Source organism: Callorhinus ursinus, unplaced genomic scaffold, assembly GCF_003265705.2.
Source record: "Callorhinus ursinus isolate GAN/ISIS: 27379988/994484 unplaced genomic scaffold, GSC_fseal_2.0 scaffold60, whole genome shotgun sequence".
NCBI lineage: Eukaryota > Metazoa > Chordata > Mammalia > Carnivora > Otariidae > Callorhinus > Callorhinus ursinus.
The window spans coordinates 2,029,241-2,046,695 of NW_027397122.1; positions in this window are offsets into that span (position 1 = coordinate 2,029,241).

Consider the following 17,455-nt stretch of genomic DNA (forward strand, 5'->3'; position numbering starts at 1 on the left):
TTTCTTTCTTTCTTTCTTTCTTTTCTTTTCTTTTTTTCTTGTGATTTATTTGTAGTTTCATCCTTTGTGGTTGGAAAGAATGCATGGTATATTTCTATTTTCTTAAATTTGTTGAAGCTTGTTTTATGGTGTAATATGTGATCTATTCTGGAGAATGTTCCATGTACACTCAAAAAGAATGTGTATTATGTTGTTTTTGGTGAAATGTACTGTACATATCTGTTATGTCCATCTGGTCAAATGTGTTATTCAAAGACATTATTTCCCTATTGATTTTCTGTCTGGATGATCTACCCACTGATACAAGTGGAGTGTTAAAATCCCCAAGTATTATTGTATTACTATCAATTTCTCTATGTCCATTAATATTTGTTTTATGTATTTAGGTACTACATCATTGGGTGTGAAGATACTGACAACTATTATATCTTCTTGTTGGATTGATACCTTTATTATTATGAAATGCCTTTCATTGTCTCTTATTGCAATTTGTTTTAATGTCTATTTTGTCTGGTATAAGTATTGCTACATCTTGAAACTACAATTCGGGGCGCCTGGGTGGCTCAGATGGTTAAGCGTCTGCCTTTGGCTCAGGTCATGATCCCAGGGTCCTGGGATCGAGCCCTCCATTGCGCTTCCTGCTTGGTGGGGAGCCTGCTTCTCCATCTCCCCCTACTGTTGTCCCTGCTTGTGCTCTCTTGCTCTCTCTGTCAAATAAATAAATAAAATCCTTAAAAAAATAAAAGAAACTACTCAATTCATGAGTTGGGTGTATGCATTTGTTTTTGTTCAGTCTATGGATACAATAGCAGATTTGAGTAGTCATAAAAGTGACCACATGGCCCACAATGTGAAAACTATTTACTAAGTGTTCCTTTAAACACAGAGTATAATTATTTTAGACTTTGCAGACCAAGTGGTTGCTTATTTCTTGCCATTGTAGTGAGAAAGAAACTATAGGCCATAACTAAAATAAAGGATGTGGCTGTGTTCTAATAACACTTTTCTTCAGCAAATAGTCTATGAAAAGAGTAGTTTGTCAATTGTTTCCTGGAGAAAGTGACTGTGGCTATATTTATGAAAAACTCTTTTACCTATGTTATTTTTTTTTAATTTTTAGTATCAAATGATAGAATTTGAATAGAGAAATTAGATGATGAATATGTAAATTGTTTAATCATATCTATGTTCATACTTTGTCATTGTGCGACCCAAAATTTACTCACCTCAATCTTTTATTTAATTTCTATAAGTTTAAACACTCAAAGAGTCAGCAAAAGTCTTATATACAGTGAGCACATGTTTATCCTTCAATGACATTTGCTACTTTTTCTCTCTTGCCCTCAAATGTTATAACACTATTTCTGTGTACATAGGATGTGTATTCTAAGAAGTATGTTCTTCTGAATAACCGTATAAAACTCGAAGGAATAGAAAAAAAACTACATTTCCATGAGCCCTTCATCCAACTTCTCCCCAGTGGTGACATCTTGTATAATGTAGTAGAATATCAAAACCAAGAAATTAACAATACTGGTGCAATACTGTTACCAGGAAATTGACAATTCTAGTGCATTACTGTTAATGAGATTCCAGTCCTTGTTCACTTTTAGCAGATTTTATATGCAAACATGTCTGCACAGGTGTGTAGTTCTGTGCATTTGATATCATGTATAAATTTTTGTAAACACCACAAAAATAAAATCACAGAACTGTCCCATCACCACAGTGGAATTCCCTCATGTTACCCCTTTACAATTGCTTCAACCCCTGTGTATGTACCCTGGCAAGCAATACTATCTTCTTCATCTCTGTAGTTTTGTCACTTTTCAAAAATGTCATATGAATGGAATCATACTATATGGAACTTTCTGAGATTGGCTTTTTTTCATTAACAATAATGCCCATTCCAGTTATTGCATGAATTATTTTCTCTATTCTATGACTAAGTATTGTCTTATTCTATGAATGCTTCTTTGAAATTTTATCCCTTTGCTTGTTGACAGATATTTGTATTGCATCCAGTTTGGGAAGATTATAGCAAAAGATGCTATAAACATTTGTGTACTGGTGTTTCTGTGAACATAAGTTTTCATTTCTCCAGGATAAATACCAAAGGGCATGATTGCTGGTCATAAAGTAAGTGCATGTTTAGTTTTAGTTTTTTTTTTTTTTTTTTTTAAAAAAACCTCCCAAACTATTTTCCCAACTAATGTCACTTTTAGAGATGCTTGGGTGGCTCAGTCGGTTCAGCATCTGCCTTCAGCTCAGGTCATGATCCCACTGGGATCCAGTCCTGCATTGGGCTCCTTGCTCAGCAGGGAGCCTGCTTCTCCCTCTGCCTGCTGCTCCCCCTGCTTCTGCACTCTCTCTCTCTCTTTCTTTCTCTCTCTCCTACCCCACCAGACAAATAAATAAATAAATCTTAAAAAAATTAAAAAATTAAAAATAAAAAACATAATGTCACTTTTAATTCCTACCAGCAATGTACAGGAGATTCAGTTTCTCCACATGCTTGCCAACACTTATCTTATTTTTATTATTTTTTAGGTTTTATTTTTAATTTCTAATTTAATTTTATTTTTTACTTATCATTATTTTTAAAAAATCATTTGAAACTAGTGATATCTCATTGTGATTTTAATGTGGCTTCTTCTAATAGCAACAAACTCTTTTGCCATCTGTATATCTTCTTAAGTGAAGTGTCCATTCATATATGTTCTTCATTTTCTGATTGAGTAATTTTAATTGTTTTAACTGTTGAATATTGAAGTTCTTTATGAAGTCTAAGATTTGTTTTTTGTCAGATAAGTGGTTTGAGCACATTTTCTTACAGTCTTTTTATCCAATTAACAGTATACTTTTCTTAGGCAAAAAAAAAAAAATTTGAATTTTGATAAGTGTAATTTTGAGAAAATCTATTCAGTTTTTCTTTTAATGATTGTGCTCTTGGTGTCATATCTAAGAATTTTTCACCTTCTCTTAGGTGCTTAAATGTTTTTTCTATGTTATTTCTAAAAGTTTTATAGAGTTTTTAATTTAAAATCATGATCCATGTTGTTACTTTTTCTATATTATTTTATTTTATTGTACTTATTTGTTTTATTTTATATTTTATTTTATCTTATTTTATTTTATTTTTTGCCTATGAATGTTCAATTGTTCCAGCACCACTTATTCAAAAGAGCATCCTTTCTCTATTGAATGGCACTTGTACCTATGACAAAAATCAGTTGGGTATATTTGTGTAGTTCTATTTTGGGGGTCTTTTTCATGATCTATGTGTCTATCCATTCACTAATAACATACAATGTTGAATACTGTAGCTATGGTTAAGTCTTAATACCAGGTGGAATGATTCCTACCAATTTATTATTCTTTTTCAAAATTGCTTAGTTATTTAATTCCTTTGCTTGTCCATATCATTTGGAGAAAGCTTGTCTATCTGGGGAGGGGGCAAAAAAAAGCTTGCAAGGATTTTGAAAATCATTATGTTGATCTATTGATCAATTTTGGGAGAATTAGTCATACTACCATGTTCATCTTTCAATCCATGACCCTGTAATTCATTTATAAAAGTCATATAATTTCTTCCATCTGTGTTTCATAGTATACAAGCCTTGTACATGTTTAGTTAGGTTTATACATAAGTATTTCATTTTTGGAGTTATTGTAAATGGCATTGTATTTTTAATTTCACTTTTCCCACATTCATTGCTGATTTAGATAAATAAGAATGATTTTGTATTGATTTATATGTTGATCTGCAGCCTTGTTGAATTCACTTATTAGTTCTAACTTCTCTTTCATTTTCTGGAAGTCAAGGACAGTTTTGTTTCTTCCTTTCCAATCTATATAAAATTTATTTCCTTTTCTTGTCCCATCATGTTGACTTTACTTCGGGTACTACATCAAATAAGAATGGTAGAAGCAGGGCGCCTGGGTGGCTCAGTCATTAAGCGTCTGCCTGCGGCTCAGATCATGATCCCGGGGTCCTGGGATCAAATCCCACATTGGGCTCCCTGCTCTGCGGGAACCCTGCTTCTCCCTCTCCCACTCCCCCTGCTTGTGTTCCTTCTCTTGCTGTGTCTCTCTCTGTCAAATAAATAAATAAAAATCTTTAAAAAAAGGGGGGGCCCTGGGTGGCTCAGTTGGTTAGGCGACTGCCTTCGGCTCAGGTCATGATCCTGGAGTCCCAGGATCGAGTCCCACATCGGGCTCCCCGCTCAGCGAGAAGCCTGCTTCTCCCTCTAACCCTCGGCCCTCTCATGTACTCTCTGTTGCTCTCCATTGAAGTTTTACTAGCTTTCCAAATAATATTCTTTATAAGAAAACATCTATTCCAGAAACATGTTTTTTTTTAATTATCTTGAAAATTTATTCTCCTCTAGGTTGAAATAGTTCTGTGATGTTTCCACAATTTTTGTAACTCTATTATTGCTATATTGCTGTAGAACAAATTGCCACTAATGTGGCAGCTTAAATACTCACTTATTCAGTATCACACAGTTTTGGTCTGATGTCTGGTATGGAGAGGCTAGGTTCTCTGCTCAAGATCAGATGAGCTGAATCCACAATGCTGTGTGGGCCATGGTCTCTCATGGAACTTGGGGTCCTCTCCCAATCTTTTCTTGTCAGAATTTAGTTTCTTGCACTTAGAAGGTGGAGGTCCCTGTTTTCATGCTGCCTGTTGACCAAGGTTGCTCTCAGCTCCTAGAATTCACCTCAGATCCTAGACACATGACCCTCTATTTACATGGCAGCTGATTAGGGGCCCTTACTGTATCTGTAAAATCCCTTTACCTGTGCCATATTCTCTTTGCTAGAAACAAGTCACAGGTTCTGTCTGCATTCAAGAGGAGGGGATTATACTGGACTGTCATTCACTGGGAGTCTCCTCAGGGTATGTCTGTCATAATAATCTTGAGACTTTATAAGATTACAAGACTGCTAACCTTCTATTTATGTGTGTCTTGAATTTTACTATAAGAAGTAAGGAGAAACCTTCTCACAATTTGCTCAGAAATCTCCCAAGTTCAATATTCAGTTTCATCACTCATAAGTTCTGCTTTCCACAAAACACTAGATCACAGTTCAGCCAAGGTCTTTGCCACTTTATAAAAGGATCACCCTTCCTCCATTGTCCAATAACATGTTCCAAATTTCTGTCTCAGACCTCACCAGAAAGCACCTTTAATGTTCATATGTTTACCAATATTCTATTTAAGATTACTTATTTAGTCCAAAAAAAAAAAAAAGATGGAGGCTTTCTCTCTAGTTCTACTTTTTGCTTTGTGAGCTCTCACCAGCATTGCCTTAATGTCCTTATTTTCACCAGCAAAACTTCAAGGCAGTCTAGACTTCCAGCCACACCTCAAAACTCCTCCAGCCCCTACCCATTACCCCCTTCCAAAGTGTCTTCCACATTTTTAAGTATATATTAAGGTCGTATCAGGAGAAACTATCGCCTAGGGATTGACCATATGAATTTGTGGGAACACAATTCAGCCTGAAGCAGTCATATTTAAAACCGTTAAAATATTTAAAAACTGAAAATTGAGAAGATCAATTGGTCTCAACCCTGATGTTTGTAAGTAAATGGCAGGTTTTATTTTTTTTAAGATTTTATATATTTATTAGAGAAAGAATGAGATAGATCACAGAGGGAGAGGAAGAGGGAGAAGCAGACTCCCCGCTGAGCAGGGAGCCCAATGCGGGGCTTGATCCCAGGACCCCAAGATCATGACCTGAGCCGAAGGCAGACATTTAACTGACTTAGCCACACAGGTGCCCCAGTGGCAGTGGTTTTAAACCTTCATCAGTCCGTCTTGATAACAGGTGTGTTAATATTCCTATAAGCAAGCATACAATTTTAGATGATTTTAAATAAATATCAAATAATACAGACATGAGCATACTAGATACAGAGCATGTTTATAGAAAGTTGATCAGGGTACCTGGGTGGCTCAGTGGGTTAAGCGACTGCCTTCGGCTCAGGTCATGATCCTGGAGTCCTGGGATCGAGTGCCACATCGGGATCCCTGCTCAGCGGGGAGTCGGCTTCTCCCTCTGACCCTCCCCCCTCTCATGCTCTCTATCTCGTTCTCTCTCTCAAATAAATAAATAAAAATCTTTAATAAAAAAAAGTTGATCACCAGGAAATTAATTTTATGAAAAAGATTTCGAGGACTATGTAAATGATTGAAGAGAAGCATGATACCTGCTTTCAAATATCTGAATAACACTCATATACAGAAGGGTCTGAATTTATTTTGTCTTGTTTCAGAATACATATTCAGACAAGTTCTTAGAAGATAAGTACAGGGCATATAATTTACCAAGGTTTAATACATGCCCATCTTGATGAGTACTTTGGAGACCTCATTCCAGTTATTCCCTGCAGGATACCTGTGAAGTGCTTAATTATTACTAATAAATTAATTTCTAATCCCAGCTTTACTGCAAATTGCTTCTCTCCATTTTCTTACTTGTAGTATTTATCTTTTCCTTCTAGTACACATTTGAATTTGTTCAAATACCCAGGAGCAATCAAAGTGATAAAAATTAAAACAAGTTACACTTACCTTGCCAACTTAGTAAACACTTAAAACTTGTCTGAGTATATTTTTTTCTATGTCACGTGTATATGTGTGCATGTGTGTACAGAAGCAAACTGATAGCAAGGACGGTGAAATAAGAACACAAAATTCAAATGGGAGTATACATGGTGCAAGTTTGCTGCCAATTATTTTGACATTATCAAATAAAAATATATCTTAAAAGTTATCTAAAATAAAGAAAATATTTCTTGCACTAATGTATTCTTTGTGCTATTTATAATGAAAATGTTGAAATAATAAAAATATCTAAAAATATAGGCATGGCCAAGTAAGTCTTCATGCCCATATAAAACACTGTATTATAAAACCCAATAAAATAATAATTACACAAGAGTTTCTAACAAAATGAAAGAGGATTATACTAAAAATTAAATTAAAATAGCAGCTTACAAAATTAAATGTATATCATCTCAGCTGTGTAAAATATGGAGCTTAAAATTCTTGGGACAAAATGTGATGAGAATAACTATGTAGGGATTGTGATTATGTAGTTTTATTTCTTCTGTTGTATTTTTCATGTTCAAAAGTATTTTTAAAGGATTATTTTAAATAATTAGAAAAAAGTAAAATAAATTCTTATAAGTGAAGAGAGATGAATACCCTTGACAAATCCTGCTGGAGACCTACACAGATTAATGCATCAAGATCTTTGGAACAGGAAAATAGATTATCTTGTTTCAACATCTGGAAATTAAACCCATATTTTTGTTTGTGTATACACACATATATAAGCATACATATGTATATGTACATGTGTGTATATACACACACAACCCATATATATGTGCATATCTCATACATGGACATGAGATTAAGACATGATATAAAACAAAATGATTAAATAATTAAAGTGTACTTTACAAAGCAGCTTACTCTACAGTCTCTAGAATTATACTGGAAGTTACAAGTGCCGATGCCATGAGGGTAGACCCTCCCTTGGTCACCACTGGCTGTGTAGAAGGATGTGGTATAAATTCCACTACAGATTTAATGTTTGGCTTTATTGGAGGAATGATGACTCTGGCCAGGCCAAGAAAAGCAAAAGAAGAGGAAGCAAAGATTCACCATCCTCCTATAGCTCCAGGGAAGCAAGAGGGTTGTCTGAAGAAGACTTGGTTCTATGGGAGCAATACTGAACACTGACCCTTGCTAAGCACAAACACTGGGGGTAAGAAAATATCCTTCTTAGTGGAAGAGTGATCAGAATCCTTTAATGACATGCAGTCCAAGTGTGAGTGACAGCTATTCATTAGAGCATCATTCCAGCACCTGTAAGTCATGACGTCTAGTGAGCATAATATTCCCCCCACCCCGACCACTCTGTGTGAGAGGAAGCCACAGATACTGTGAGAGGTTGAATTTGGGCACACCACTCCCAGTGGATGAACAGGTCACTGATCTCAGCTAGCTTTTACTCTAGGAGTCACAGAAAGACCTTCCAGTTTATTTGACCATCTTTGATAAGGGAGGATGTTTGGGAGATATGATAAGGTACAAAAACAAGCAAAAATATTTTGTTTGTGAGTGTGTGATTGTATTTATAGCAAAAGAACTGTCTTGAACGGTCCATACACATAGGAGGAGTTGGTGGGATGGGGATTGGCAGAAGACTGGAGAAGTATTGAAGATGGACTGAAGCAGTACTTAGCTTCTGTAACGCACATGGAATCATCAGCGGTAAAGTCGGCAGGGAAGCCAGACACTACATCAGGGCTTGCTGGATGTCTTCAGCATCCCTTTACATATGGGGGATCTATTTTGTAGCACCCACTTCTGGAGTTCTCCTGCTGTGTAGAGATAGATTCATCAGGTCCTTAAGACAGTTCCTTAATGTAAAGAAGAAAGAAGGGTAAAGAAGACCTTAACAGCAATGGGTAATGGGAGTAATAAGTAAGAGAAACCAAAAGTGTTTTTCTTTCTTTCTTTCTTTTTCTTTTGATTTTCTCTGAAGGGACTTAGAGATACCTTAAATTATTAAAACAGACTCAACTAAGCAAGCACAATAGCCTGGAAGTGGGAATGCAGGAAGAAGGCATGATTATTCACAGATGAAACCCATTGAAAGCATCTCCTAATTTAGGTTAGGTAAAGTTCTGATGTGATCCCTTAAAGAACACAACTCTCTCCCTAGTACATGGATAGCAGTATGTACATTTACACATCTAGAATACAAACACAAACACACAACAGTTGACTGTTAGTATCTGTGATGACACACTGGGTGCTTGGAATGGGGGATACAGATATGTATGGAGACATTCTAGTTCTAATTGTGTGCTGTTTTTTCTTTCATAGATTGCATGTATTATTTTTATCATTAAGAACTAGTGACATTTAAGCATTTTAAGTAACATATAATCTTAAAAGTACCTATGTTTTTGTGTTTAGATAAATGATATTTTCTTATGAGTTCTTAATACAAAATGATTAATAAGCAGTTATTACTGATTATTTAGTTGTTTCAATACTCGGTTCAGTTACGTTAGAAAGTGTAATAATATGGTAAAATCATGTGATGTTTCTCTTTTTGGTTATTCACAAGGTAGCACTCAACGGTTTTTAGACTATTCATTCACAACTGAGTGCCGGATGGTGATGGTATTAATTTCCTGAAGCTACTGTAACAAGTTACATCAACTTTAGTGGCTTAAAATAATAGAAGTTTATTTTCTTAAGGTTCTGGATGCTGGAAGTCTGACCTCAGTTCCAATGGGTGGAGATCAAGGTCTGGACTGGGCTGTGCTTACTTTGGAGGCTCTAGAGGAAACTCCATTCCTTGCTTGTTCAGGTTTCTTTTGGCTGATGACATTCTTTGGCTTCAGCTGCCTCACTGCAGTCTCTGCCTTAGTGGCACATTGCCTTCTCCTCTTCTCCATGTGACAAATCTCCCTCTGCCTCTCCTGTAAGAACAAATGTGATTTGATTTAAAGCCCACCCAGATAATCCAAAATAATCTCCTGTCTCAAGAAACTTAATTGCTTCTGCAAAGACTATTTTCTCACAAGGTAACATTCGAAGGTTGGATTGATAAGAATTTAAAATCTTTGGGTGGTCATTATTCAGCCTGTTACAGTGGCCGCCTGAGTAAGGAGAAGGAAGCCAGCCTTGATAATAACAGCCAGATACTCTGATAAGAATTCAATCACACAACTACACAAGAACATTTATGATTAAGACTGCAGCTAGTTCTCCAAACAAAAAATTCCCTTTGGTGGAGAGGACTGTAGAGAATTCATGCCTGACTGTAATTTAAAAAGCAATAATTTTGCTATTCTTAAATATTACCTAGATTACCTCTTGTTTTCCATATTTGGAGGACAAGGAAACTTCCTCAATATAAGCTAAAATTATGCCTAGTGCCATAAGTTATTAGCCAAACATTTTATAGTATTTTTACATACTTCTATTAAATTTAAGAACTTCTTGTTTAACCTATACAGCATAAAAAGAAAAAATGAGGACTTCATGAAAATTTATTTTCTTAATTTATCTTGACCCCCAAATAATTTAAGAATTCCCCAACAATATATAATTTCCAGCCAAAATTATTTAATATTTGTTGTTACTAATAACTGGTTTAACTAATGATAATATTCATGGAGAGGTTTAGGATCAACAAAGAATCTCATTAATTTTATAATCTCCAAAAAAAGAATAAATATAAAATAAACAGTATACTTATAAATTTGACCTTTTGATCAGGGACTGGTCCTTACATTTTTACTTATAAATTTATAAATTATTGGTGACCAACATTTAATCAATATGTTGGGACTCTGAGGACTGAATGCAAAGTAGTTAGAAATTATGTGTGCTATAATGTCTTGAGATACACAGGGATAAACGCAGTATTGATAAATGATCATTGTCAAGCATTACCAAGATGGAGCTAATAATATCACTTTTAAAAGCAAATAATAGATGTTGGAGCTGAAACTAAATTGTAAACATTTCTTTGGGAACTCTCTATGGAGCATTAATAGTGAGCCATCGTATGTAGATACAGTGAACAATCTAAATGTGCAGTTGTTTAGAGGTCTCCTTATTCTGTATCTATATACACAAGCTCTTCCAAGGGTCAGGCTTGTCCTAGAAAAAATATTGGATTTTTCATCCCAGGTGACTCTAAATAAAAAAGTAATTAACCTCATAAATAAGAGTCACATACAGAAGAGAAATGTATTCACATATAAAGTGATGGGAAAGGCAAAGAAATCGTGCCAATCAATATAAATAATTACTGTCTTTAAATATGTACTACGACACAGTTGATTTGCATGGTCATATAAACAGAAATAACCTGAGCCATCTTTCTCACTCGAAAGCAAATAACATTGGTTTCATTTCTCCTTTCAATATTTGATCGTTTTCTATTAGGGATATAACATAAATTTTTACCTTCTTTTTTCTCTGTCCTTTCCCTGTCATAAGCAATGGTTAAAGTCCTGCAGATGCCAAGCCTAAACAGTTATTACAAGATAACTTTTGCATTGAAAACAAACACTCAAGAGTGAGCTTTTTTTTTTACTTTATATAAATGTACTGCTTATATGTCAAATATTTTGCTTGTTATTAGTTTTTGTGCATGCCACCTTTATGAGAAATGGAGAAAGGTGATATCTGTGGATGCCAGCCACTGAAACATGGTAAGGGGCTGGAAAGCCTCAGAGCGAGCAGCTAGCCAGGGGATTGTGTGGTCCTGGGAAGGAAGACAGAGCACAGTGAGTGAGAGGCTGAAAAAGCCACCCACACCCCACAGGTCTTGCCTTGTGAGTGAAACCAGCCACTTACATTCAGTGAGTCAGCAATTATACTTATGAATAGTTTTAGCTGATTTAGCGTTCTGGATCTGTCCAAAATTTCAGTGCGTGCTTCACCTTTGGAGGAAGAACAATGTGTAAATGAGCTGGATTTTCATGTCCTGTATGGATGAAGTATACATTTTTTTTCTCTATCTTCTTTCCAAGGGATTCAGTTGAGCAGCAAACAATGGTTGTTGAATGTTGAATATAATAGCCATAATTCCTTTTTGATCCACATATATTTGAGAATAATAACACATACCTATGGTAGTGGTAGCCTAACTTTAATAATAAGATTATATATCATTAATTTAATTTTTAGGTGGAATCCAATGTGCTCCACTATAAGTGGGACATAAAGGGTGGGGTGAGTAGTTTACCCAGTTTTTGGAATATATGGATGAATTTGTCATGAAATTGTGACTTCTTTATAGCTGGCTAAGAGGCAGAAATATTTAATTATGAATGGTAATAGTTATTTTTTTTGGAAAAATAAATATAATCACATTTAAGAAATAGCAATCATTACAAAAGATATGTTCCAAAATATATTTTAACAATTCAAGTTTTCAGAAACCTGTTTGAAAACTGAACTACTTTGATAGCCTTCCTGTGCAGCCTGAAAATGCCTTGGGAATTTACTAGGTAATTAAAGTTGAGCAGAAAAAGATAAAAATAAACCAAAGTCTCTCTCATTTGCTCCATTTCTTCACAAGGAAATCTAAAAGAAATCAAACAAAAAGAACAGCATTTGTATCCTCTATCTGCATCTAAGTTATTTTATACATGGTATTTGTGGCTTTAAGTCTCAATCTTCAGAGGAAGCTCATGAGACTGACAAATGTTGAGCCCTTATTGGTTAACTCCAGTGAGCTCTAATTTTAGGCAACACAGAAGCCCAAGTGAGCTACAATTATGAATAATAAGTTACCATTTTTGTTTCTTTTATAAGCATAAGCATTAGCCTATATTAACAGTCATGACCACAGTAGATATTCTTTTTACAATATGAATTTTATCATGAAACAATTAGACTAATTGTCACAATACCCGTAGATTGTAATTAAATAGGCAAATGCTATCCTAGACTTGATAATATGAGTCAGGTTGAATTATCAGTCTATGGAGCACCACTGTCAAGAGTGGAAGACAGTTCAAAAGGGACAGAGAAAGCCAAATTTGGGACAGGCTCAAAGCATTACAAATTTTATGCATTTGGGGGAGGTAAATTTAAACCTGTTGATAGAAAAAACAATGAATTTCTTATAATAGGTGATAAAATAATCACACTATACAATCTGTAATGCTGAAAATAAAAGAACTCAGGGATGTTCTCTTCAGTTGTCTTAATTTTACATGAAAATATGGGTGAATAATCCCCTACACTTTGCTGACAGTATTCTCATGGGAACATAAATCAAGTTAAATAGACTGCAACAGGTGTCAGAGTTTTATGACTTTGGAAACTTATTTGATACTCTTTGCAACCTTATTTGCCTAAAATTCCAGTAACAATGCAATGATATTTCTAGAGAAAAACAATTCATTATGAGAGAAATTTTCAGGAATATTACTCCTGGTAACTATCTGAATGAGGTAGGTGTAAACAATCTTGTCATTATATTTTAGATGGAAGTAAAATATTTGCATCTAGTAACAATAATTATATTAATAAATGTCCTTAAAGGCCATAATGTGGAGTAATTTTTCATTCATTAGTTCTTATTCCTAAAATAATCCTGTGAAATACTTATTATGACTAAGAAAGCATTGCTAATTTTCTTTTCATAGTGACAATGATATCTTGATTATATTTCTCAATAAAAATGTATTTTACCCTTTGCAGATAAATATTGACATATTTACAAATAAAATGAAATCTTTATATAAGTGAAGAAACTGATGTTCAGAGAGACAAAGCCTCTAGAATGGAATGACTAGATATCAGTGACATGATTGTACGTGGTTGTATCAAAACCCTTACATCATAATATTTGCACTGCTATGGGCAATTGCTCTACGAGAGTTATTTACAATATTTTTCTGTCTTCTAAGACATTTTCCCTAAAGCCAATTTTCTTTTGTTCAATTAACTTCATCATTAGCATGGTTTACACAAAATGATTGTATATTCAAACTTTGTTTCCTGCAAAATACAAGCAAAACAAAACAAAACACCAAACCTGGAAAATTCTAGAATCAGAAAGTAAAGAGAAAGATATATGCAGATTTTGGGGAAAATGTAGGGGTTTTATTGATCTGAATATTTCCTAGTAGTGGCTACCACACAGTACATAAGTTAAAATTTACATATTAACTTATCAAAATTTTAGAAGGAATTTGTAGGGTGTGCTACAATACTTACATGGAATAGGTCAGAAAACAGAAATACAAGTTGAACAACTTGCCCAGAGTCACAGAGGTGGCAAATGGCAGAACCAAGAATCCAAGTTGCGTTCTGAAGGACTAACGACTCCTCCATGATGCATAATAGCTTGGAGACTAATCCTTAATGAGACCAGGCTTTTCCTCATCTCCCATATAGACATTGTTTCCCACTCACCCTTCATGTGAGCCACACGCTTACATCAAGGAAGTTACTGAGACCATACAGGTCTGGACCCTTTACACCATCTTAGAACAACTTTCCTCTTTGCAAAATGGAACAACTATTAGATTTTAGCCATTGCTTTTAAATAAGATAAGCCAATGATGTGATGGAGCTGGTTCACGTCACCTCAAAGAGACAACTGATAAATTTTCAAGAATTTCACAAGCCAGGTTTTAAACAGTTGTTATCAAATATAAATTGCATAAACATAAAATTAAATAAATTATACTAACATCAAAGGTAATGAATAATAAAGATGTATTACTCCCTAATTGTTCTGCAGCATTTTACTACATACATGCCCTTGAGAATAGATTTACATCTATTGTTTCTATATGGTGGAAATAGTACAGAACGGTGGGCCATTGGGAATCTTATCCCACCTGTAAATTTAGTGAAGCCATGTTGTCACTGAAATCAGTCCTAATGGGAGTACATTATCACAGAGATTTTTCAAATGCCAAAACCAGGGGTTAATTTATCATTTTGTCTATTGTTTGGACTTAAAAACATGAACGATAAAATATCAATAATTCAGATTAAACTTAAAATTGTGTTATGTCTTCAGCCATTACATTGTGAATACAGTTCCAGAAAGTGAGGAAATATATCAGTATTTGGAAACTGTGATCTTACTCAACAAAAAAAGTTGCTAATTTCATTGAGAAGTAAGTGAAGGTCCAACATATTCCTCTTTGTTTCTCTTTCATCACACTTTTAACATAAAATATTCATGTTAAGACTGGATTCATCCATTGATGACATAAGTGCTGAATTAGGTAGTAGTCAAGCATTTCTTTGTAGTCTGATTTTATTATTCAATGGTTAAATTGCACGATAGACAGGTTACACATACAAGAATTCAGCCAAAATCAATGACAATAATCCATTGGCTGTAGGAATTTATTATAAAAGGTATTCTAAATTTTTATAATTATTTGGAAATAGAGTGCTACACATTCTTAAAACAGTAACATTTATAATAAATTTAGATAAAGTTTATAATAAAATTTATAATAAAGTTATTTATAATAACACACATACATTTTTTCCCTAGAGAGCCATGTAAACATTTGTTAGCACAGTATTGAGTAAATACCTCGTATTGCCTGAAAAGAGAGATTTCTCATTTAATTAGATTAAGTGTGTATGGAACTTGTCCATTTGTACCACAAATAAGGTAAAAACAAGTTATAATTGAATCTCACTAATTCTTCCCTGCTAAGAATAAGAAGAAAATCAGGGGAAAATTCTTTATTTACTGTAACAGATATCCAGAACTCCCTATACTGCCATTGATTTAGATTGCCAAAAATTCACTTTCCAACTTCATTAACAGAACAATGTCAGCTCCAGACTTCAGACATATACTAGTTAATGTATATTACCAGCTCAGGTATAGATGGATATTGCTTAGCCATTGCATTTAATAGAGACCATATTTTAAAAAGAAAAATGAAAAACTCTGTCTCAAGTTGTCAGAAAAATAAAGGAATCATTATGTCAGGTGAGAGAAGGAGAGAAAACAGGTATGTCAGACATTTTCTACCATAGCCCAATTACATCATCCTTAACAATCATGCCAAGAATCCTGTTCAGACTTTTGCCTTTGTCTGGGAAAGATAGCCTCTTGGCCACCCCTCTCTCCATATATATATATATATGTTATTTCCATCAGTCAAAATCTTTCAAGGGACAGTTTAACCCTTCCGAGGAACAGGAGCCTTGGCTCTTCCTCTATGCCTTAATCCACCTTTAAGGGGTTGTTGAGACAAATATTCCTGGCAGTCAGCTAAAACCACCACACATTATGTTCTTGAGCTTAATTACCACATGAAATAAAAGACAGTCATCCACTCACAAGGCTTTTGTCCCAACCCTCTAGGCTTGTTCATCCCTCACCCAGCTTGTTGCTGCCAATTCCAGACAACCCCTATTCTACCATTCTCTGAAACAAATACATATATAAACATTCTCACTTTTTAATTTATTTTGCTACTCAGTGCTCTTTTTTCTCCTTTTTGTCATCTATTGCCTACTTGGCTACTTTTCAGTCACTAAAACATTAGCACATGTCTTGTGGACTTGCTCTATACTGTACTTACAGCCTTTCTATCATTCTGAATGATTTGAAGACTCAGGTTCATGACCCATTCAACAACTTCAGACACACTGGCTTTCTACCTCGTTATCTCCAGTGATCCATTTCACCCAATTTCTGTACCTCTACGTGTTCACACTACCAACCTCACACTACTTTGTTCTTGTTACCACCTGAAATACTAAACCCATATATTCCACTCTGTAATCATGACCTCTATTCCAAATTGCTTCATCAATTCTTTCCAATAGATTGATGTTTCAAGCTCTATATGAGGATCAGTCTACCAATCTTTCCAATTTATTCTCACATAGCATTCATTGACAGTATCTGCTTAGACTCCCAACTGCAGAAGTTTGATCATTCTTTTTGCCACTACCTTAACCTCTCCTGTCTCCTTTCCCCTCTGATATATCTGTCAACAGTCATGTTCTAGAGGAATCCAGTGGAGAGTTGACTCCATACTTGCAGCCAGGTTGTTGAGTTAAGCTGACAAAAATTTCATACTCATAAAAAACAGAGACACTCTAAACTCATGGTCACCAAACATTGTGTTACACTCCACACTGGGGTTGACTTTTTTTTTTTTTTATTATGCTTTGTGCCAGAGACCATGTTTGTCATTTAATATCTTCCCTCAGAGAATAAGAATTTCTTTTAATTTTCAATGGGCCACCATTCTTTATCTTCCTTGTAGGTGAGTTCATCTATGAGATGAGGATCCCCAAGACAGAAGAAGCCTGAGTCCCAGAATGAACTGATGAAGCAGAATTACCATACCCTTTAAAAACCGCCTTGTTTTAGCTAAGTGTAGTCTACAGATGAGTGGCAATCTACACAGTATCCCCAACTCATCATACGGAATGTAAAACAAGTAAGAGTACTACATTAAAAATGTTCATAGCCACTTGACTTCCCTGATATATTTTTTATTGTGTTTCCCAAAATGATCTTCCTGTGATGAACTGAAAAAAAAATAATTACTTGCCATAGTGGTTTAAACAGCATTATCGATTGATACATAAAGACAAAGACCCTTCTATATAAGGTAAGTCACTGTAATTTCAGGTCTGTATAACATCCAAATGGATATGCATCTTAGCAAATACACTTACTAAGTGTAATTGATTTCCCTCCTTTTCTCCACAAAATTATTTTAATTGTTTAATATCTTTAATTTTCCATTACTACTTATGCCCATACTCACTCTTAGGATATTACCTGATTTTCTATTAACAGAAGTACTAGATCTCCCTCCTTTTCTCCACAAAGTTATTTCAATTGTTTAATATCTTTAATTTTTCCATTACTACTTATATCC